Source organism: Pinus tabuliformis, chromosome 5_1 (assembly GCF_031772625.1).
Source record: "Pinus tabuliformis cultivar Carrire ecotype Pingquan chromosome 5_1, CPIR1, whole genome shotgun sequence".
In the NCBI taxonomy this organism is placed as follows: Eukaryota; Viridiplantae; Streptophyta; class Pinopsida; order Pinales; family Pinaceae; genus Pinus; species Pinus tabuliformis.
The window spans coordinates 162458579-162482509 of record NC_142305.1 but is presented as its reverse complement, the minus strand read 5'-3'; positions in this window follow the sequence as shown (position 1 = coordinate 162482509).

The following is a 23931-nucleotide window of genomic DNA, read 5'->3' as shown; positions in this document are numbered from 1 at the left end:
GTCTAAAGCCTTGTAGTCTGAGGGTGTTCACACATGTCTGGAGTGAAACAAAGTAGAAGTGGTTATCTGGCTTGAACCAAACCATCAGTCCTTCCATTAAACCTGCAACAATAGTTGAATTTATATGTTACCAGGCATCTCCGAGCTACAACCTAGGAGAGTTTCTTGGAATCCTAACATAATTGGCGCCATTGCCGGGGAGAGGAGATTGAAGCTCAGCTTCCCTGGGAGAACGACACAGATCCAACTTTGATGATAGACAAAGTCTGGACACATTTTTGGTTGTAATAATCTATCTGGCGACTCTACTGGAGGACCAACCTTTTGGTGACTCCACATCACAGTTCTGGCTCAGTTTGTGAGACACACTCGGAGAAATCCTCAGAAATCACCAGCTAACCTAGTGCCTGACCCTGAGAAGATTGTCAAGCAGAGAAAGATATCACGAAAAGGAGCATCAGGATTAGGTAAACCTAAACAATCTTATGTATCTTCGCAAGAAAAGCTTGTAATTGAGTATGCACATGTTGAAAATATAGAGCCTAGTACTATCAGTGAAGAAATACTCTTAGAGATTTGTGAAGCTCCTTGTTCAATAAATTCCCATTTGGATCTCAGTCCAAAGAAAACCTCCCTCCCAGTCCATCATATTCCTTTAGCCCTGTCATTCATTTCTCAACTCCCTGCCTTTCAGACTGCTAGTACCCTTCCATCTACCCCAGTCATGGCAGGCCCACAAGCACCCTCCAAAATGGAAAGCATCATAGCTGCTAGGTATGGACCCCTGGTCCTGCCTGTTCCTTTGAATGCCATGCCTGCAGGAGAATATCATAAATACATGCCTAAGTTCACTGGTACAGAGGGAGTAACAGCAGAAGAACACCTTGAGTCTTTTTATAACTATGCTGATAACCTAGATATCAGTGAAGATGATGTGTGGATGAGAGTGTTCGTCCAAAGCCTTGATGGAGAGGCTAGAAAGTGGTTCAGAGAGATGACCCCTATGTATATAGCAGACATTGAAGTGTTAGATGATGTGTTTTTAAAGCATAGGGGAGATAAGAAAGACCTGATATATTACCATACGGAGTTTAGCAACCTGAAAAGGGAAAATGGGGAGTCATTGTCTGATTTTAATAAAAGATTCAATTGTATGTATAGCAAGATACCAACTGAAGTGAAACCCACCCCTACCTCTACTCAGCTCACCTATGCCACTGCCTTCTATTCTTATTTATGTTTACTATTGAGGGAGAGAAGATGTGCTTATTTGGCTGATATGAAAGATGCATCCCTGGAAGTAGAATCAAATATCATGGCTACAGAAAAGCTCGAGGGTAGTGCTGATAGAAGAAGACAGAGGGGTTAACCCTCATCATCTTTAGATCCTAAGATCGATAAAATGGACAGGATGATAGAGTCATTAGCCTCTGAAGTTTCCAAATTAAAGGTCAACCAGCATTCTCGGAAAGCACGGGCTCCTAATACCTTTGCTCTTCCAAATCCAAATCCATATAGAAGAGCAAATGAGCAGTTGTAGATTTTGCAAAGAGACAAAGATGCCAATGAAGACCAAAGGGTGAAGATCCTTTTTCAGAATATAGTCATGGAAGAAGAGCAGTCTGAAGAAGATGGTGAGATCCATGGTATGGAAGACAAGGGTAGTGCCCATTTTTTAACCAAAGCTGCCTATGAGAAGTCATTATTCAATGGTCAGATCAGCCAAGAACGGGATGGTAAAGCTATTCCACAAACTGTCGATCAGCACCAATATGATCTGATATCTATGATGAATAATGTCAAAAAAGCTCCTGCTCATAAAACTGTTGTCCCTATAGAACAACAAGCTAATAAGCAGAAGAAACCAGCAGTCGATCCCATCATCCTCAAAGCTCCAACCGGAGAGGAAAGAGGCCTTGACAGGCCCCCTTCTTCTTTAAGTTGTCAATCAGAAAGTCAGAAGCCAAGAATACCCATGCCTCTGATTGAACCAGTGAAGAATGAGTCCTTCAAAAAATCTATCCTTGAAGATCCTGAGCCTAAAGCCAGCCCAGCTTCCAATGACTATGCAAATCTGCAAATTGACCAACTTGACGTTATTCTCAGCCCAGTGGTAAAAATTTGTGAAGTCAGCTCCCCATCATCGTATGTTTCTTTGTCTGTTCAAGAGACAATCCCTCATAATTGCTCCCTAGGCACTAGAGCCAACCATAATTCAATGCCCAAGGCTGACATGGATAATCTCAGTCTTGATATTTCGAAGCCTGCCCAGTTGGCCTCCACACAACTTGAAAAGGCAGTTTTCTAGATCACAGAGGAAGAAGGCCCACAGATTTGGGACACCTTCTTTGACAAGGCTTGTTCTAAGAAAGCTACAGGAGCAGGTGAAGTCTTTGTGTCCCCCAAGCAAGAATACATTGATTCACCATTTATATTAATTGTTCAGGGTCAAATGCCATTGCTACTCATTCTAAGCCTACAATTGATCCATAAATTTCAATCTCCATACTACCAAACCATGATTTCAAAACTCATTTTCGCTTTTAAAACCTTCATACCTTCCTTCCTCATTTTCACTCACCCTTAACCCAAAAATAAAGTCATTCAACTTCCTTACAAAGTTGAGTCACCCCATTCCCTCTTCCTTTCTATCAAATAAAAATTTCTTCATAATTCAAATCTTTGATCTAGGGCCCTTCAAATTATTATTTTATAGTCACATTAGATGATGGAGGATTCATTAAGGTCTCTCTTGTAACAAGTCTTGATCCATCTACTTTGACACATCATCCGGGATCGAGACTAGAGATCTTTCAAGTACCTTGAGGCTTGCATGCCTTAATGGAATTTCTCTCGCCAATAAACAATGGGAATACATCAATGTCCCCTGTTTGTTGGATCTTGTAGGTGACTCACCTATGGCACATGTATTCGTACCTAGTAAGATGTACTTTGGCATATTGACTCCCATTGACATCAATGGTGAGTAGTCTCGTATTTATTAATGGCATTCACTAATGGCTAGTAATCCAACAATTTCTTTTCAATGTTCGATATCGATAAATTTATTTACATAGACAAGAATTATGCCACTTAGTAGTAATTAATGAAGACTATATGATTTCAACAACTTGAAGTAGGACTCAAAATTCAACAGTTGTAGCAATAAAAATTCCAATTAAGATCATATTCTTCCTCTATTCATACAACCAAGAGAAACAAAAATAACATCAGATTCTTTTATTTCACATTCAATGATTCTGTTAGTGTCAGTCTTTCCAGCCTTCCTCCAGTGATCAAATATGCTCTTACAAAGTGATTTTGAAGTGTCAAGGTCAAATTTTGTCATTTCAGTGAGTCTTCAAGCAAAATTTGGTCACTAGGCATTAGGTCTAGGGTTTGCTTTCACACTTTTCAAAGTTGTCCAAATGTTGGTCCATGTCACCATTCAGCTGAGTCTATCATCATTCATAGGGTTTTCATTGTCATGTCAGTGTCTAATGAGTCATTTTACATCTTGTTCATGCTTCAGTTGTGCCTTGGCAAGGTCATTTCCCTCTCCTAGGGTTTTGAAAGCCAATTTCTCTTGGACGGTCAAATCATCGGCAAAACTTGTTTCCTGATGTTCATAAACCTTCCCCTATCCTTAAATTACCTTATCAAACACTTCCCATCCCTTAGATCCGCCAAATTCCTCATTTTTGCACAAACCCTAGTTTCTAGCTACAACTTGGCAATTTTTCTTGGTTGGGCCTGTGTTTTGCCCTTTTGGACCCCTTCCCCTAACTCAATCTCTAAGATTCCACTTTCCCCTGCTTCCTAACATCCCTCCCTACTTCCAAAAATTTCCCCAAGAATTTAGAAGCCCCCTATCCCCTTCATTTCGCTCCATTTCGACAAAATTCCTTGTTTCACACATCAGGACAAGTCGCACTCAAATGATGTTCCAGAGAAATAAAAGATGAATTTTGTAAAACTGAGAGAGGTTTTTGTCCACAACATGCCAAAGAAGAAAAACCTCCTTCACTTTTTGCACAGGTGTCATGGTTTTAGAGAAATGTCAAAATTACAATCGTCGGATCCAAGGCGGTTGGCCAAGGCACAAAAAAGGAGAAAGAGGCCCGATCCCCTCCATAGCTTGGCTGAGGCCTCACTGAAGGATCAAGGCACTCAATAGCCTAGCCACAGCTCAAATCCCAAAAAATTTTGAGAATTTTGGGTAATTTTGGCATTTTTTGGAAATTTACAGGTTTTGGCTCCTCAATGGGTCTCACCCCCGGTGAGACCCTTTGTCATGGCAGCTCCTTTTTGCAAAAACTCAGCATTTCTAGATTTTTCATGCAAAATTACATATTCCCATGGATGGACTCGAGTTTTTATGGGGTTTTGGGCCTCTAGAAGGTCAAAATACATGCAAAATTTGACTTTCTGCCCCTTTTTTGAGTTGCAGAAAGCAGTCTTGGGAGAATTGAGTTTTGACTGGGCAAATGACCTCCAAATTCAAAAATTCCAATTGGGTTGGAAAGTAGACTCATAGACCTTTCCAACGAACTATTCTTCACCCAATTATGACACCTGCAAGTGCCTCAAACATAGCTCCCAATGTGCGTGACCCGTTGAGCAGACTTTGCCAGATTTCACTGTACAGCTTGGAAAAGCACAGTTTGACTTGGTTTGACTTTTTGGGGTTGAAGATGATTATCTTTGATGTAATTTTGGTAACTCTAAGACACTTTTACTCTTTTTTAACACTTCTAGAAGATTCATTCATGTCAAGGGTAAATATTTAATGAATGGATTGGTTTCCTAGCTTATAGAGGCAAGTTGTTTTGACTGCCTAGATTTTAGTGCTCAGTTTAGAATTAGTTGAAACAGCTCCTAGAAGGATGAGCTCAACCCCTAGAGGCAAGGGAAGAGGTTGGCTTTCCTATATTATGTATTTTCTTAATCATTTTCAGGGGTTGGAAGGTTGGACTCTTGAGGGAGAAGCTATCATTGTATTATTTCACTTGTATCCCTGCAATTTTTGGCTAAGGAAGACCAGGGTTTTGCAGTCATCTTTGGGATTCTTGTGGACTCATGTGTTGATGGTGTGTTTCTTCATGTTCTTGTAAGCTTTGTTATGTGATTCATTTCCTTTCTTTACTGCTGCATATTAAACAAATGAAGTGATAAAGTCAGAATTCATGCTTGCCATGCTCTGCTTTTAATTTTGTTTAATTTCTATGTTTTCTGTTGTCTAAAGAGAATTCAAATCCATTGTTTGCTCTCTTTAGCCTTCTTATCTTTCTTCCTAATCATCCACTTCAGCTAAAGACATCAATACAGGCTCCTACCTTGCCCCAAAGATCCCCCTGCAGAAACTGTGTCCAATCCCCGCACCCTAAATTGCAATTCCTCAATTTGCCACCAAAAACCCAAAAAAACCCCAAATCCACCTTTTTAAATCAGTTTACTAGCCTAATATCAGTGTTACCTTGTTGGTCATCTCATCCCATTGAAGATCTACCGAGATTGACCGAAGAGAGCCTTCTCCTGCCCCGTAGGGCTAGCTACGAGGCTGAATGGTTTGATGTAGCCTTGAGGTTTACCTTTCTCAACCTGAGGTGAAATTTCAAGCGCTAACATACTGGCGACCATACTGGGGAGAACAACTAATCCTTTGCTCATTGACGTGTTATTTCATAAGTCTTAGACGGAGCCTGAAGTTACGCCAGGTAGCCTTCGAAAACGCTCTTGTTTTACATCAGCATTAGTAGATAAATGCTGCTTCAGTCCATCTCCGTGAGCTTGTGAATACAACACTTCATTTGCATTTTACCCTAGTACATGTATCGAGTTCAGATCTGATTGTTGATAGTGGACAACGATCAGACACTTGAAAGGCTGAAATCATTCATTGGCGACTCCTTCACTGAAAAATTCAGAGATCAATGCTTCATGGTGACTTCACTGCAGGAAGACTAGTAGCTTTGAGCTTTTCAAGATGGATCAGATTGCAAGAAGATATGCTCCCTTGAGTCGAGATCACATCCCCGGTTTTCCAAATAAAATTCCGAAGGTAGATTGGTCAAGGAATCTGCCTATATTTAATGATGATGGTAAGAAAGATGCTGCTTTACATTTGGTTAGATTTCATATGCATATTCGCAAGTTGAAGGTGGATTTTCCTGAAGATTGCTTGATGAAGATATTCTTGGCCACTCTGGAAGGTGAAGCCCAATCATGGTATGAAAGTTTGCCGCCTTCTTGTATTTACTGTTTAAAGGATTTTCATGCTATGTTCATTGAAAGATATAAGGACTCTTATCCATCATTGAATTTAGTTCAAGACTGTTGCAAGCATGCCTATAGTTTTATTGAAAGCCTTGAGAAGTTTTATGAAGATGATAATTTCATGGATGAAGAGATCATGGAAGCCCTGTATGAAAAGCCGTTTCAGCAGCACATAGAAATCTTAGAGGATACTTGTCAAGATCAGCAGGTTGAAGATGGCCATATGGCTGTAATTGATGAAAGAGAAGAGCTTGTTTCAGATCTGCCTACAGAAGAAGACAGTGTGCAAGATAGCCAAGATTCAATTTTAGAATGTAATGCAGTCAACTCAGCTATTTCAGATCAAAATTCAGATCATGGTGACCAAAAATACCTTGTGTTGAATCCTATAAAGAAGAACTCGACTGTTGAGATCAGCTGGCATGAAGAAAACGAAGTTACAAATCTAAGTGCTCCCACCTCACCGGAACTAGATCTTCATGAGGAGGTCATTCAGTCAGCTCATGAACAACAAGGTGAGATCTTTGCTCAAGCAAGTGAAAAAAAATTTCTGCATGAATTTGTGGTAGACGATATAAATGATCATCTTGTGCTTCAAGGACCATCTGAATTTTCTTCTCTTATGATTGATGAATGTAATAAGGAACATGATAACCTGGCCCTCATGTCATATACAAATGACCTACAACACATTCACACCACAGAAGATCAAAACATTCAAGATTTCCTTTCAGATTCTTCATATGTTTCATGTGCTGAAGTGTCTTTCCAAGAAGAGATCTGCTCATCCATTTGTTCAGAGTTTTTTGAAGCCCATGAGCATACTTTTATTGAAGCACATGATGAAGGCATATCAGAATTTGAAGCAAAGGATACCTTGTTCTTTCAGCAGGAGGTGGCAATGTCAAGTCTTCATGTTTTCCAGGATCCAATGGCAGAGTTGTTGCAGCTAGCAGTGATAGTGTTTATTGCAGTATTCAGTGATGAAGGAGAATATGGTCAACTATGTTTTTGGATGCCCAGTGATAGGTTTGTGTTGTTGACCAGAAGATCTAATCAGGAGAATCAATCAAGAAGGCATCTGCTTGATTGGTTGCATTGGCATTTTGATATAGTTTGATGGTATATTGTCTTGTAAGAAACAAAGGTGGTTGTCATCATGATTTCAAATCTTGATGGACTGCTGTCCTTCAATAAGCTTTGTAAGTTCTTGTTTTCGTTAAGTCAGTCATGAGTCCTTTGTGTTTGGTCTATTGAGTGAGTTTTTTCAAGTTATTTCAGTTTGCCATCGAGTCGGTTAAGTTTCAGTCAAGTTTTCATTCAATAAATGTGTCAAAGTTTTGTGTCAAAGGTGTAAATAATGACTCCATCGCCCAATGGTTGAAAGCACTGGTCTGCTCTCCCAGAGGTCTAAGGTTCTTGGCACCTCCAAGGAGCTACCATCCCCATTGGAGCCAATGTTAGTGTCAGTCTTTCCAGCCTTCCTCCAGTGATCAAATATGCTCTTACAAAGTGATTTTGAAGTGTCAAGGTCAAATTTTGTCATTTCAGTGAGTCTTCAAGCAAAATTTGGTCACTAGGCATTAGGTCTAGGGTTTGCTTTCACACTTTTCAAAGTTGTCCAAATGTTGGTCCATGTCACCATTCAGCTGAGTCTATCATCATTCATAGGGTTTTCATTGTCATGTCAGTGTCTAATGAGTCATTTTACATCTTGTTCATGCTTCAGTTGTGCCTTGGCAAGGTCATTTCCCTCTCCTAGGGTTTTGAAAGCCAATTTCTCTTGGACGGTCAAATCATCGGCAAAACTTGTTTCCTGATGTTCATACACCTTCCCCTATCCTTAAAGTACCTTATCAAACACTTCCCATCCCTTAGATCCGCCAAATTCCTCATTTTTGCACAAACCCTAGTTTCTAGCTACAACCTGGCAATTTTTCTAGGTTGGGCCTGTGTTTTTCCCTTTTGGACCCCTTCCCCTAACTCAATCTCTGAGATTCCACTTTCCCCTACTTCCTAACATCCCTCCCTACTTCCAAAAATTTCCCCAAGAATTTAGAAGCCCCCTATCCCCTTCATTTCGCTCCATTTCGACAAAATTCCTTGTTTCACACATCAGGACAAGTCGCACTCAAATGATGTTCCAGAGCAATAAAAGATGAATTTTGGAAAAATGAGAGAGGTTTTTGTCCAAAACATGCCAAAGAAGAAAAACCTCCTTCACTTTTTTCACAGGTGTCATGGTTTTAGAGAAATGTCAAAATTACAATCGCCGGATCCAAGGCGGTTGGCCAAGGCACAAAAAAGGAGAAAGAGGCCCGATCCCCTCCATATCTTGGCTGAGGCCTCACTGAAGGATCAAGGCACTCAATAGCCTATCCACAGCTCAAATCCCAAAAAAATTTGAGAATTTTGGGTAATTTTGGCATTTTTTGGAAATTTACAGGTTTTGGCTCCTCAACGGGTCTCACCCCCGGTGAGACCCTTTGTCATGGCAGCTCCTTTTTGCAAAAACTCAGCATTTCTAGATTTTTCATGAAAAATTACATATGCCCATGGATGGACTCGAGTTTTTATGGGGTTTTGGGCCTCTAGAAGGTCAAAATACATGCAAAATTTGACTTTCTGCCCCTTTTTTGAGTTGCAGAAAGCAGTCTTGGGAGAATTGAGTTTTGACTGGGCAAATGACCTCCAAATTCAAAAATTCTAGTTGGGTTGGAAATTAGACTCACATACCTTTCCAACGAGCTATCATGCACCCAATTCTGACACCTGTAAGTGCCTCAAACATAGCTCCCAATGTGCGCGACCCGTTGAGCAGACTTTGCCAGATTTCACTGTACAGCTCGGAAAAGCACAGTTTGACTTGGTTTGACTTTTTGGGGTTGAAGATGATTATCTTTGATGTAATTTTGGTAAATCTAAGACACTTTTACTCTTGTTTAACACTTCTAGAAGATTCATTCATGTCAAGGGTAAATATTTAATGAATGGATTGGTTTCCTAGCTTATAGAGGCAAGTTGTTTTGACTGCCTAGATTTTAGTGCTCAGTTTAGAATTAGTTGAAACAGCTCCTAGAAGGATGAGCTCGACCCCTAGAGGCAAGGGAAGAGGTTGGCTTTCCTATATTATGTATTTTCTTAATCATTTTCAGGGGTTGGAAGGTTGGACTCTTGAGGGAGAAGCTATCATTGTATTATTTCACTTGTATCTCTGCAATTTTTGGCTAAGGAAGACCAGGGTTTTGCAGTCATCTTTGGGATTCTTGTGGACTCATGTGTTGATGGTGTGTTTCTTCATGTTCTTGTAAGCTTTGTTATGTGATTCATTTCCTTTCTTTACTGCTGCATATTAAACAAATGAAGTGATAAAGTCAGAATTCATGCTTGCCATGCTCTGCTTTTAATTTTGTTTAATTTCTATGTTTTCTGCTGTCTAAAGAGAATTCAAATCCATTGTTTGCTCTCTTTAGCCTTCTTATCTTTCTTCCTAATCATCCACTTCAGCTAAAGACATCAATACAGGCTCCTACCTTGCCCCAAAGATCCCCCTGCAGAAACTGTGTCCAATCCCCGCACCCTAAATTGCAATTCCTCAATTTGCCACCAAAAACCCAAAAAAACCCCAAATCCACCTTTTTAAATCAGTTTACTAGCCTAATATCAGTGTTACCTTGTTGGTCATCTCATCCCATTGAAGATCTACCGAGATTGACCGGAGAGAGCCTTCTCCTGCCTCGTAGGGCTAGCTACGAGGCTGAATGGTTTGATGTAGCCTTGAGGTTTACCTTTCTCAGCCTGAGGTGAAATTTCAAGCGCTAACATACTGGCGACCATACTAGGGAGAACAACTAATCCTTTGCTCATTGACGTGTTATTTCATAAGTCTTAGACGGAGCCTGAAGTTACGCCAGGTAGCCTTCGAAAACGCTCTTGTTTTACATCAGCGTTAGTAGATAAACGCTGCTTCAGTCCATCTTCGTGAGCTTGTGAATACAGCACTTCATTTGCATTTTACCCCAGTACATGTATCGAGTTCAGATTTGATTGTTGATAGTGGACAACGATCAGACACTTGAAAGGCTGAAATCATTCACTGGCGACTCCTTCACTGAAAAATTCAAAGATCAATGCTTCATGGTGACTTCACTGCAGGAAGACTAGTAGCTTTGAGCTTTTCAAGATGGATCAGATTGCAAGAAGATATGCTCCCTTGAGTCGAGATCACATCCCCGGTTTTCCAAATAAAATTCCGAAGGTAGATTGGTCAAGAAATCTGCCTATATTTAATGATGATGGTAAGAAAGATGCTGCTTTACATTTGGTTAGATTTCATATGCATATTCGCAAGTTGAAGGTGGATTTTCCTAAAGATTGCTTGATGAAGATATTCTTGGCCACTCTGGAAGGTGAAGCCCAATCATGGTATGAAAGTTTGCCGCCTGCTTGTATTTACTGTTTAAAGGATTTTCATGCTATGTTCATTGAAAGATATAAGGACTCTTATCCATCATTGAATTTAGTTCAAGACTGTTGCAAGCATGCCTATAGTTTTATTGAAAGCCTTGAGAAGTTTTATGAAGATGATAATTTCATGGATGAAGAGATCATGGAAGCCCTGTATGAAAAGTCGTTTCAACAGCACATAGAAATCTTAGAGGATACTTGTCAAGATCAGCAGGTTGAAGATGGCCATATGGCTGTAATTGATGAAAGAGAAGAGCTTGTTTCAGATCTGCCTACAGAAGAAGACAGTGTGCAAGATAGCCAAGATTCAATTTTAGAATGTAATGCAGTCAACTCAGCTATTTCAGATCAAAATTCAGATCATGGTGACCAAGAATACCTTGTGTTGAATCCTATAAAGAAGAACTCGACTGTTGAGATCAACTGGCATGAAGAAAACGAAGTTACAAATCTAAGTGCTCCCACCTCACCGGAACTAGATCTTCATGAGGAGGTCATTCAGTCAGCTCATGAACAACAAGGTGAGATCTTTGCTCAAGCAAGTGAAAAAGTTTTTCTGCATGAATTTGTGGTAGACGATATAAATGATCATCTTGTGCTTCAAGGACCATCTGAAGTTTCTTCTCTTATGATTGATGAATGTAATAAGGAACATGATAACCTGGCCCTCATGTCATATACAAATGACCTACAACACATTCACACCACAGAAGATCAAAACATTCAGGATTTCCTTTCAGATTCTTCATATGTTTCATGTGCTGAAATGTCTTTCCAAGAAGAGATCTGCTCATCCATTTGTTCAGAGTTTTTTGAAGCCCATGAGCATACTTTTATTGAAGCACATGATGAAGGCATATCAGAATTTGAAGCAAAGGATACCTTGTTCTTTCAGCAGGAGGTGGCAATGTCAAGTCTTCATGTTTTCCAGGATCCAATGGCAGAGTTGTTGCAGCTAGCAGTGATAGTGTTTATTGCAGTATTCAGTGATGAAGGAGAATATGGTCAACTATGTTTTTGGATGCCCAGTGATAGGTTTGTGTTGTTGACCAGAAGATCTAATCAGGAGAATCAATCAAGAAGGCATCTGCTTGATTGGTTGCATTGGCATTTTGATATAGTTTGATGGTATATTGTCTTGTAAGAAACAAAGGTGGTTGTCATCATGATTTCAAATCTTGATGGACTGCTGTCCTTCAATAAGCTTTGTAAGTTCTTGTTTTCGTTAAGTCAGTCATGAGTCCTTTGTGTTTGGTCTATTGAGTGAGTTTTTTCAAGTTATTTCAGTTTGCCATCGAGTCGGTTAAGTTTCAGTCAAGTTTTCATTCAATAAATGTGTCAAAGTTTTGTGTCAAAGGTGTAAATAATGACTCCATCGCCCAATGGTTGAAAGCACTGGTCTGCTCTCCCAGAGGTCTAAGGTTCTTGGCACCTCCAAGGAGCTACCATCCCCATTGGAGCCAATGTTAGTGTCAGTCTTTCCAGCCTTCCTCCAGTGATAAAATATGCTCTTACAAAGTGATTTTGAAGTGTCAAGGTCAAATTTTGTCATTTCAGTGAGTCTTCAAGCAAAATTTGGTCACTAGGCATTAGGTCTAGGGTTTGCTTTCACACTTTTCAAAGTTGTCCAAATGTTGGTCCATGTCACCATTCAGCTGATTCTATCATCATTCATAGGGTTTTCATTGTCATGTTAGTGTCTAATGAGTCATTTTACATCTTGTTCATGCTTCAGTTGTGCCTTGGCAAGGTCATTTCCCTCTCCTAGGGTTTTGAAAGCCAATTTCTCTTGGACGGTCAAATCATCGGCAAAACTTGTTTCCTGATGTTCATACACCTTCCCCTATCCTTAAAGTACCTTATCAAACACTTCCCATCCCTTAGATCCGCCAAATTCCTCATTTTTGCACAAACCCTAGTTTCTAGCTACAACCTGGCAATTTTTCTAGGTTGGGCCTGTGTTTTGCCCTTTTGGACCCCTTCCCCTAACTCAATCTCTGAGATTCCACTTTCCCCTGCTTCCTAACATCCCTCCCTACTTCCAAAAATTTCCCCAAGAATTTAGAAGCCCCCTATCCCCTTCATTTCGCTCCATTTCGACAAAATTCCTTGTTTCACACATCAGGACAAGTCGCACTCAAATGATGTTCCAGAGCAATAAAAGATGAATTTTGGAAAACTGAGAGAGGTTTTTGTCCACAACATGCCAAAGAAGAAAAACCTCCTTCACTTTTTGCACATGTGTCATTGTTTTAGAGAAATGTCAAAATTACAATCGTCGGATCCAAGGCGGTTGGCCAAGGCACAAAAAAGGAGAAAGAGGCCCTATCCCCTCCATATCTTGGCTGAGGCCTCACTGAAGGATCAAGGCATTCAATAGCCTAGCCACAGCTCAAATCCCAAAAAAATTTGAGAATTTTGGGTAATTTTGGCATTTTTTGGAAATTTACAGGTTTTGGCTCCTCAACGGGTCTCACCCCCGGTGAGACCCTTTGTCATGGCAGCTCCTTTTTGCAAAAACTCAGCATTTCTAGATTTTTCATGCAAAATTACATATTCCCATGGATGGACTCGAGTTTTTATGGGGTTTTGGGCCTCCGGAAGGTCAAAATACATGCAAAATTTGACTTTCTGCCCCTTTTTTGAGTTGCAAAAAGCAGTCTTGGGAGAATTGAGTTTTGACTGGGCGAATGAACTCCAAATTCAAAAATTCCAGTTGGCTTGGAAAGTAGACTCACAGACCTTTCCAACGAGCTATCCTGCACCCAATTCTGACACCTGCAAGTGCCTCAAACATAGCTCCCAATGTGCGCGACCCGTTGAGCAGACTTTGCCAGATTTCACTGTACAGCTCGGAAAAGCACAGTTTGACTTGGTTTGACTTTTTGGGGTTGAAGATGATTATCTTTGATGTAATTTTGGTAACTCTAAGACACTTTTACTCTTGTTTAACACTTCTAGAAGATTCATTCATGTCAAGGGTAAATATTTAATGAATGGATTGGTTTCCTAGCTTATAGAGGCAAGTTGTTTTGACTGCCTAGATTTTAGTGCTCAGTTTAGAATTAGTTGAAACAGCTCCTAGAAGGATGAGCTCAACCCCTAGAGGCAAGGGAAGAGGTTGGCTTGCCTATATTATGTATTTTCTTAATCATTTTCAGGGGTTGGAAGGTTGGACTCTTGAGGGAGAAGCTATCATTGTATTATTTCACTTGTATCTCTGCAATTTTTGGCTAAGGAAGACCAGGGTTTTGCAGTCATCTTTGGGATTCTTGTGGACTCATGTGTTGATGGTGTGTTTCTTCATGTTCTTGTAAGCTTTGTTATGTGATTCATTTCCTTTCTTTACTGCTGCATATTAAACAAATGAAGTGATAAAGTCAAAATTCATGCTTGCCATGCTCTGCTTTTAATTTTGTTTAATTTCTATGTTTTCTGTTGTCTAAAGAGAATTCAAATCCATTGTTTGCTCTCTTTAGCCTTCTTATCTTTCTTCCAAATCATCCACTTCAGCTAAAGACATCAATACAGGCTCCTACCTTGCCCCAAAGATCCCCCTGCAGAAATTGTGTCCAATCCCCGCACCCTAAATTGCAATTCCTCAATTTGCCACCAAAAACCCAAAAAAACCCCAAATCCACCTTTTTAAATCAGTTTACTAGCCTAATATCAGTGTTACCTTGTTGGTCATCTCATCCCATTGAAGATCTACCGAGATTGACCGGAGAGAGCCTTCTCCTGCCCCGTAGGGCTAGCTACGAGGCTGAATGGTTTGATGTAGCCTTGAGGTTTACCTTTCTCAGCCTGAGGTGAAATTTCAAGCGCTAATAGATTCAACAACAACTTTGACACTCTTCTGTATATATAGGTTGTCCACTTTTCAGGTATGTTAAGGTATGTTGTTCTCTAATATTTAATCATGTAATTCATTAAATGGTGAAATAGTGATTTTTGAAATTCCCTCACCACATTTATATTTGCTTTCTCATTTTCCAAAAACTAAAAACACCTTTAGTTGGGGGGAGGAATATCAATTCATATTCACATGTCATATTTCATTTCATCCTAACCAACATATTTTTCCCAATCAACTATTATTTCGTTGTGATTCCAAAAGTTTTTATGTTTTGGAATGATCAATTGATAAGCACATTAAATGGTTGAAAACCACTATGGGGCCTTAAAAAGGAATTCTCAATGTTTTCAAGTATTTTGATGCAACAAAAATAAGCAAAGTATTGTTACACAAGAACCAATACTCATAATTTTTTGGTTGTCACACAATAACCAACCATAAAAACTATGTTGCAAACAAATGTCTTTGAAAGTACACTTTGCAAAGAGAATAACGTTATCAAATGATATGATTATGAAAATTTAAAAGAGAATCAATACAAAGGCAAAGTTCATATAGAACAAAAACATTTCAAGAATATCAACTTATGATTAAGGGAATCAATGCAAAGTTGTATGAGGACATGCAACATCTTCAGTTGGGGGGGAAATGTTGGGCCTCCAAAATTTCATTATCTTTTACCCTCATTTCCATCATTTTCCCATATTTTGTAACTCTTTACCATATTTTGTAGCTCCATAACCCTACATTAATAACCATTTTCATGATCATATGGGTTTATCATTATTATTTTCCAAGTCATTTATTTTAAGTATTTTAAGAGAATTTATGATTAAATATTAGGAAATTAAAATGTTTTCATATATATCTAAAAGTAGTATGATTTTTATGATATTGTAGGCCTATTAGAAGATTCTAGAAGGGTCCTATTTGGCTACTCAACAACAAATTCGAATTTCAATTCCAAATCATGAAGATTTGTGGAATAATTGCAGGAAATTTAGATCATTGACTAAGAACATTCAAAGGAGAATAATCATGGATGTTTTGATATATGTCTCCTAAATATGTGTGAGAAGATTTGTATCTCATATTTTTAGGTAATTTGTTTTAACCACAAGAGATAATTGTGGATCCATATCTATTAATTAGTTATCTTAATTTTTTGTGTAAATAAGAGTGCATCCTTGATACAAAGGACTTACAAAATTTAGAGTCCCATTGAAGATGTAATTTGTAAACTAAGGATACAAACGAAAGGAGTTGAATTGTTGTAATATCTTTGGAGCCTTTTTCCCACTTAATTTTATGGAATCCATATTTATTCTTTGATCTCCAAGCTTTCATAATCATTTGGTGTGCTTGCTGAGGAGTGGAGGGCCCCCATAAACCACAATTTGCACACCTTTTTCATTTGTTGTACATATTAGTAACATTGTGTAATTATGTTATTTCATTTATTTTCATTTTAAGCAACTGTGATTCTCAATTCAACAAGCGTGATTTTCATTTTAAGCATGTGCGATTTTCAAATCAGCAAGTGTGATTTTCATTCTAAGAAAGAGAGATTTTCAATTTATCAAGTTTGATTTTCATTTTAAGCAAGTGTTATTTTCAATTCAGCAAGTGTGCTTTTCATTTTAAGCAGGTGTGGTTTTCATTTCAAGAAATTTTGATTTCATTTCAAGCAAGTGTTGTTTCATTTATGCAAGTTTAGTTTAGTTTCTTTTATGTTATTTTTATTTATGTTGTTTTTTGGGGATTGATTCAATTTCTTTACTTTTGGATTGGATTGGATTAGATTGGATTGATTTAATTTTTTTTGTAATTAGTTTTTGGTTTCTTGCATTAGATTAATTTATTCTGAGAGATAATCACCTAGTACATATAGTACACATGTACCTCATCAGTTCACAAACCCCGGGTTGACAATTTAATGACAGGGATTTAACTCACAATTAAATCACCCAACAACTGGCTTGGGTTCCAATGAACTCAACCTTCTTGGATGTCAATGACATCAAGTTGATGAAATAGAGTGGGGATATTCAACTGATTGGAGGAGTTAAGGAGGTAGACCACCTCCTATAATCTCTTTTGCTTGTCTACCCTGAGTTACGCCACTCTAATTAACTCAAAATTGCTCCAATGCCTTCATTTAACACACATTAGGCCACATGACATAGAAACACATATCTACTCCTTCCACTAAGCAGAATATAACAAAATTTGTAGATAAATGTGAGGAAAAGATAATTTAATAAGATGGAGGAGGACATTGTGACCCATATAATATACCTATTGATGATCCTCATCATCACCACCATACTGAACGTGTTTCTCATCCTCTGAGAAACCTAGTTATTTAGGTCCATGTCCTTCATAGAACTGGTGGCCTCTCTGACATACCAAGGTTCTGCAGATGGTGTACCTTCCTAAGGTAGAAGCCTGTGTTTCTCTCTATGTTTGTCCAGTGTTTCCTTTCCTCTTCTTCATTTCTACCTTTTTGTAAACCCAATAGTAAAGGTCGAATGAGATTGATACCAATCCAATTGACCTTCAATATCTGCATGACCATTTTGTACAAAGGTGTTTTATCCAATGCACTCCCCAACCTCTCAGGAGAGTGATATTCCCTGATTTGGAGACTGTGTGGAAACACATTCCATCTACTTTGACATGCTTGTCTGATCTCTATCCCTAATAGTCTAAGAGTATCCTCTAAATGGGAGATGGCCTTCTCTTGGGAGGCAAGGTATCTAGGTGCTAGCTTAGCATCATTGGAAATTATCTTATGATTACTGATTATGGCAATGGGACTTATCTGCTCTGCACTAATGTAGAGGGGTTCCTTTGTTTTTTGGCTAATACTTTGCTACTCATTCTAAGCCTACAATTGATCCATAAATTTCAATCTCCATACTACCAAACCATGATTTCAAAACTCATTTTCGCTTTTAAATCTTCATACCTTCCTTCCTCATTTTCACTCACCCTTAACCCAAAGATAAAGTCATTCAGCTTCCTTACAAAGTTGAGTCACCCCATTTCCCTCTTCCTTTCTATCTAATAAAAATTTCTTCATAATTCAAATCTTTCAATTAGGGCCCTTCTCTAAATCCTCCTCATTCCCTGAATAAGCCTTATGAAACCCAACAAAGCCCCTTTTGGCCTAAACCCCAGGCACAAAACACAAACCCGCCATAAAACCTCGCCCATATGGCTCCGCGCTTTCACAACTCATCGCGCTTCATCCTTACCATTGATCACCTCGCCGATCCAACTGCTCCCGTCACACCCGATAAAGTGACTAGCTCAATCATTTCCCACCATCAAATCATCTCCGTAAATATCCGACGGCATTCGCTCTCATCGCGCTAGCAACCCGATCGAACAATAGCGTGCGATGAGAGCGGTTTTTCTCTCTCATCCGCCGCTACATGTCAATCACTAAATGGAATCGTGCGACCTCCGACTTTTATCGCTTAGGGCCTGAAAGCGGTGCGATGAATACCATGTACCACCCGAGAAATCTACCCGCCTGATAACAATCGTGCAGCTCCATAGCCCGATCATTGTCTGATCTATCCGCTGAAGGTCCAACGGCTGTGAATCACCCCGCTCTCACCTCGGCTGATAGCCTCCGCCGTCCATTCCCTTGATCCGACTGCTATTCTTCCCGCTCATCCAAATCATTCACCTGCCCATGCATTCCACATCCTCCACCATTTTTCTTGCTTGAAGAAGGAGATGACTAGTTTCGCCGTCATCAGTCACTATCAGACCCCCCAACAACCATATTAAACAAAAAGCATGGCCAAGGGAGAAAAGGACAAGCACGACCCTGTGAGTCATGGACTCCACTGGTACGAGCATTCCAACTGTCTAAAGGGACAACACAGCACCTGAACAAATCAGATTTATTCATTGAATCAAGCATACGAATTCAGAGACTCCATCAGGCAGTTAAATGCTGTTGGTGGTCAATTATGACCCCTCCATACCTAAAATGGCCAAGTGGCCTTGTAATGAAAATCTATAAATACTCAGAAACAAGAGGTAATGAGGGTTGGCATTTGATGTAAGGTTCAACTTCTGGAGACTGTAGATATTTTGTCACTTGCAATGTTTCGTCTTCATTTTCAGCTAATACAAGCTTCTTTTGCTATTAACTGCTCACTTTCCATTTCCCTCTGTTCCAAGCTTGTGCCTGATATGTTGTGTTCTTGATCTCTTGATGCTTAGCACTAGATAATGGTCATCTTATCTTTGTGTTAAAATCTTATATGCATCATTGAATAGGTTGCCCAGGTTTCTTTCTATCTAATGCAGGAGAGTTGTCATCCTGTCTTTGCATTAGTAGATTAGATTTACAGGTTTCTTTACTAGTTGCAACTGGCCATCACATGGTCTTATGCATCTGCTGGTGTGGTTAGTATTCTCCATATTCACCTTATCTCTAAAACTTTGAGCATTGGTGGTCTAATGCCTTGTAGTATGAGGGTGTTCACGCATGTCTGGAGTGAAACAAAGTAGAAGTGGCTATCTGGCTTGAACCAAACCATCAGTCCTTCCATTAAACTTGCAACAATAGTTGAATTTATATGTTACCAGGCATCTTCGAGCTACAACCTAGGAGAGTTTCTTGGAATCCTAACAGGACTCACAACAAAACCGACCAGGGCTTTCTCAGGATTTACCGTATATCATGCCAATAATGATCAAGGATTCCTGGGCCTGAAACCCTTATTTATACAAATATGCTTTACCGCAATCCTGCCAAGAGATTCCTAAGCCCAAACAAGAAACATACACTACCAAGCTTTACCACAATCCCACCATATACTAGTCCAGGGATCACTAGGCCTATACAAGCATGGATGCCTCCATATCTCTCCACCTATGCTACGAGGAATTTGTCCATCTACACCCTCTAGGATTTATATCCCACCATTTACCGGTCGAGGATTCCTAAGTCCAATGAGGGTACACATAACCAGGCTTTATTGTAATCCCACCTTTATCGGTCCAGGGATTCCTAGGCCTTGTGATTTTTCCTAAGACCACCCCACTTAGTTTAGAAACCATCCAACAATCCAACTCAACCAGTAAAACAAACCCCATCACACCATGGCTATCCAAAAATGGCAAGGCAAGGTTGAAAACCACTGTTACACTTGGCAAAACCCATGGCAATGACAACGAGAGAACCAAAAACACACATGTATGTACCATACACACATGCATGTACCATGCATGTCAAAAGTAACAAGGAAATCATACATGCAACTTGATATGCAAGTAATCCTGTTGATCTCGCTCTTCCTTGCTTGATCTTTGCTTCCCTTTTCCCTTTTATCCTTCCTTTTGCTTCCTCCCTCCAATGTTATAGTGCTCCAAGAATGCTCTAAGCGTGGAATAGTATGAGAGAGTAGAGAGAATAGAGAGAAAGATCAAAAATTGAACTGACAAAAAAGGTTGTGAATTGATCCTCATAAGCCTTTTTATCAGTGACACCTCTATTTTCTTCAATTTCCATTATTTTTCCTTCATTTTCCTCCTCACATGCAACCTGTGACCCTTCACATTCCTTTTCTCCTAAATCCCATTATTTTCATAAATAAAATGTCAATTTAATGCCTATTGCCTTTTCAAAGCTTTTGCTAATTTCCTTTAGCCATAATAAACCAAATGAACACTCACTATGATGTTTTACCCAACATTCAGCTTGGAAAATATGTCCCATGACCTTGGTCTTAATTTGGCTTTATTAACTTTATTATATGAACTTTTGATCTGGGGTTGTTACATGTAATAACTTGCCAATCCTATGAAGGACCTAACTTTAGCTACATTCTTAGGCGTTGGCCACTCTGTGATGGCCTTAACCTTCTCTGGATCAAGTTCTACTCCCTCTTTTGAGACAACATGCCCCAAATAGTGGATTTATGATTGGAATAATTCACATGTACTAAGATTTACATAAACCTTATTCTTTCTTAGAAATTGTAGTACTACGACCAGATGCTTTCCATGCTCCTCCTTGGTCTTTGAATAGACCATAATGTCATCGATAAAAACCACTACAAACTTATCCAAGTAAGGGCACAACACATTGTTCATGAGGTACATAAAGGTTATAGGAGCATTAGTAAGTCAAAAGGGTGCTACCACAAACTCTTAATGCTCATATATTGTTCTAAAGGTTGTTTTATAGATATCTTCATCCTCAATGTGTACCCAATGATAGCTTGATCTTAGATCAATCTCGGAGAAAACTGTTGCTCCCATTAGTTGATCGAATAGATCATCAATCCGTGGCAAGAGATACCTGTTTTTGATGGTCACCTTGTTAAGTTGTCTATAATCAATGCACAACTTGAGTGTGTCATCCTTCTTCTTCATGAATAGAACTAGGGCTCCACATGGATACACACTTGGCCTTATGTAGCCCTTGTCCAACATCTCCTTGAGTTGTAGTTTCAACTCGACTAATTATGGGGTCCTCATTATATATGGAGCCTTTGATGTTGAGGCTACCCCTAGCATTAATTCAATAGAGGAATTTGCCTCTCTATGAGGAGGAAGTCCATATATCTCTTTTGGAAAAAAATCTATTTTTTTTAAACAAGGTATTTCCTCAGGATATTACTGTCATCATTCTCAGCAGTACAATTAGCTTCAACATTGCTAGATATTTGCACAACAAATAAAAGACATCCCTTTCTGCAGCTTTTCTTGGCTTGCATAGTTGAAACTAATCTCACAGAAGTAGGTTTAAGTTTTCTCCACAATATTTTATGTTCTTTGACTTTGTAAAGGCATTTGATGGTATTCTCAAAACAATCTTCATTGGTGCAATGCATGTATAGCTAATCCATGCCCAACAGTGTGGTATATGTTCACAATGGCAACACACTGAGGTTTGAAACAATTAACATCCCATTCAATACGATTGGGCAAGCCCTCACCTAATGTTCAACTCTTCTTTTCGTCCTTATGGCTAGTTGAACTAAAAAAGACTTGTCGTGTGGTTTTTCCTTTAGTGCAAATTTCTCAACAATGGCAAGATTGATGTAACTAAAATTTGAACTAGGGTCAATCAAAACTGAAATGTTTTGGTCACACGACATACTTCCATATTTATAATTTCTGCTTGGTGATCAACTTGATGATTTTCCACTGCTACGTAAATGTTGGGTATATTTTGAGCCACGTTCTCAACCGTCTCTGCTACTTGTGCATTATATAGTCTCAAGTCAATGTTTTTGTGTTGTGGGCAATCTTTCATTGATTAATTCCCTCCAGAAGTACAACACTCGTATGAATCGTTCTCATAACCCTTGGATTCTTCTTGAGCGGAACAACCTTTGATGGAAATGTTGGACCTCTATTGATTTTCTTGGTTAACGAGGGTCACACTTATTCCCTTGGTTGATCATCCCACTTTAGATTTATCTTCCTCAGAGGTTTTATTCTTTCTAAAGTGTGGATCTGTGATCTGGATGTATGTATACATGAAACAACAGTTTGACAAACTTATTTTTAATTTTTTTAACAATTATTATGACTGCATCTTTGTTTTATGGTGAGGAAATTTGAAGTGACTAGCTTATTTTATCAGATCAACCTGCCCTTTATAGATCTGGTTAGCTTCTAATAAATTTGGCTAAACCTGAGATTACATATGGATCTGTGCTTAGACCAATTTTGCCTCATGGGTTTGTTAATGGATTGTAAAATTTACTCTGAACTTACATTTATAATAATGAACATTTGTAATTAAAGAAGAAATAAGAAATGGTTTATTTCTCATTTGGGCATTCAGTTTTTGATTCTATGTTTATTTCGCATGAAGTTCAGATTTAGCATAATTGAAATTTAATTTAAATTTAATTTTAATTTTATTTATCTTGTGAGCAAAATAACTTGTTTGATGGTCTATTTTTTGTTTTGTTTATAAATTGAACAATCAATTTGCAGTCATTTACGGTAATGCTGACTGCTTTAATCTTAATTTTGATTTTGTGAAGAATTATTACAGTTATATGGAGTTTATTTAAAATGTCATTTTGACTTACTCCTTTCAGTAAACATTGTTTTTCTCTCTCGTTAAGTTTTGTTTATGCAACAAAAATAATGTCTAGTGATCCATATAATTTTAATTAATTAGAGAATAGCCACAACATCTTTAATTAAATAAAATTATATATTTTTTGATTGGTTAGATCACATAAAGATTATTTAGACATTAAATTGTAATTAATTAGACTAAATATAATAAATTTTATCCCACAGGAATTTTTATTATATTTATGTAATTAATTGGGATAAAATTTCATAACCTACCCACAGGAGTTATGAATTAATAAGTTTTATCATAAAGTTTTATTGAATCTGTTTGAATTGAAAATTTAGCCCACAGGCAATTTTTATGTCATTAGATTCAATTTTTGAGCATGATTTACATTGGTAAAACATGAAAGTTTATTAAGCCTCAATTTTAACATAAGCATGTGATTTTTTAATGCAGTAGTACAACCTGCAAATTTCTCTGAAATTCGTTGTGACATTCCCGAACTTAAGGGAGATAACTATAAGATTTGGAAGGAGAGGATTCTCCTTCATTTAGGGTGGATGGACATAGATTATGCTATTAGGAAAGATGAACCATCGGCACTCACTAATACCAGCACTGCAGCGGACATCACGCTTTATGAACGATGGGAGCGATCCAATCGTCTAAGCATGATGTTCATTAAGACTAAAATTTCAGCTGGTATTCGTGGTTCCGTTGATCAGCATGAAAAGGTCCGAGACTTGTTGAAGGCCATTGATGATCAATTCGTCACTTCAGACAAGGCACTAGCAAGCACCCTAATCATGAAGTTCTCATCCCTAAGGCTCACCAGTGTGAAAGGTGTGTGCGAGCACATCATGCAGATGAGGGACACTGTGGCTCAATTGAAGAAACTCGAGGTTGATATATCGGAGTCCTTCCTAGTGCACTACGTCCTGAACACCCTTCCGCACCAATATGGACCTTTCAAAATCTCATACAACACACATAAAGATAAATGGTCAATTAATGAACTCATGACCATGTGTGTTCAAGAGGAAGAGAGATTGGTGATGGAACTGGGAGAGAGTGCAATGTTGGCAACGCGTGGAAAGGGAAAATCTCAAGCCAATTGGAAAGGGAAAGGTAAAATACCTCCCCAAGCTGATATCAAGAAGGATTCCAAGTGTTTCTTCTGTAAAAAGAAGGGACACATGAAGAAGGAATGCGCCAAATTTCAGAAATGGCTTGCGGACAAAGGTAATTTAATCTC